General features: G+C 42.9%; 1 non-coding gene across 1 annotated transcript; it reads right to left on the minus strand.

Annotated features, from left to right (window-relative positions):
• Positions 1-48: 48 nt before the first annotated feature.
• On the minus strand, positions 49-155 carry LOC115063263. Its single transcript, XR_003843129.1, has one exon. It is a non-coding gene; the product is annotated as a U6 spliceosomal RNA (small nuclear RNA).
• Between the last annotated feature and the right edge of the window lie 1441 nt (positions 156-1596).

Consider the following 1596-nt stretch of genomic DNA (forward strand, 5'->3'; position numbering starts at 1 on the left):
TTTTATGAGGTCCCATTTGTCAANTCTTGATTTTACAGCACATGCCATAAAAATATGGAATGCTTTAAGAAATTGCGTGTCATCCTTGCGCAGGGGCCATGCTAATCTTCTCTGTATCGTTCCAATTTTAGTATATGTGCTGCCGACGTGAGCACTAAATGCTCCTTCTTAGGCAATGAAAATGGAGACATCTTCAGATCTTTGTTTCTAGGGGTTACATTCCCATGTAGAAGATAGTTGACTTTGGGAAACTGTTTTCCCTTGCACCCCATCTAGCAGTTTATTTCTCATATTTTCTTTCTTTGGAACTAAGAAATGCCATGATAATAGATAGTACCTGAAAATAAAAAATAAAGCCCCTGAAAACACACTTTTGGGGATGGTGAGGCAAACAACTTATCTAGCACACTCAAGTCCCTGAGTTCTAACAACATCGCTTCAAAAAACACCAACACCCATAAAACAATATAAAACCTGACACAAGGCAGGCATAGTGGCACATGCCTGTTATCCAAGTATTCAGAATTCAGAAGTACCTGAATTTCCTTGAGTGTGAGACAAACCTGGGCCACATAGTGAGTTGGAGAAAATCCTTGTATACTAGTGATGCTATATCTCAAAAAGCAAAATAAAATTTAAAAAAGAAAAAAAGGAAGAAAAAACAACTAAATATCTAAATAACAAATATTTTTAAATGTGATATACAAAAGTGCAAAAAAAATGCTTTCTGGTTTTCTATTTATCTATCTATCTATTTCTCAAATGCTGTTTACCCTTTACCCTCCCAGTCCCTCCTTAAAAGACTGCCTCCCCCATTTACCCTCCCCCTTCTCCTCTGAGAGGGTGGTCTCTCTAGATATCTCCCCACCCTGGCATATCAAGTCTCTGCTACATTATACACATACCATTTCCCACTGAGACCAGACAATCCAGCTATGGAGACAGAGCTACATGTCTGCTACATATGTGTTTGGAGCCTCGTTCCAGCCTATGTATGTTTTTTGGTTGGTGTCTCAGTCTCTGAGAGCTCCCAGGGGTCCAGGTTAGTTGACTCTGTTGGTCTTTCTGTGGGGCTCCCATCCCCTTCAGGGCCTTCAGTCATTCCCCTAACTCTTCTATAAGTGTCCCCGACCTCCATCCAATGTTTGGTTGTGGGTAACTTCATCTGTTTCAGTCTGCTGCTGGATAGAGCCTCTCAAAAGACAGTTATAATAGGCTCCTGTCTGGAAGTATAACAGAGTCGGGATTGGTACTTGCCCATGGGATGGGTTTTGAGTTGGGCTGGTTTTGGGTTAGCTGTTCCTTCAGTCTTTGCTCCATCCCTGCATTTCTTTTAGATGGGACAAATTTGGGGTCGAAAGTTTTGAGGATGGGTTGGTGTCATTATCCCAAGGCAGGGGGTCCTGCATGGCTATAGGAGGTGGCCTCTTCAGGTTCTATGTACCCACTGTTAGGCATCTTGGCTAAGGTCATCTGCACTGATTCCTGGGTGCCTCCCATACCCCAGCACTCTGGGACTTCCTAGAGATTCTCCCCTCTGCAGCTGCAGATTTCCATTCATTCTCCAGGCTCTCTGGGCATCTCACTTGTCTCTCT

Source organism: Mus pahari, chromosome X, assembly GCF_900095145.1.
Source record: "Mus pahari chromosome X, PAHARI_EIJ_v1.1, whole genome shotgun sequence".
NCBI classification, from domain to species: Eukaryota; Metazoa; Chordata; class Mammalia; order Rodentia; family Muridae; genus Mus; species Mus pahari.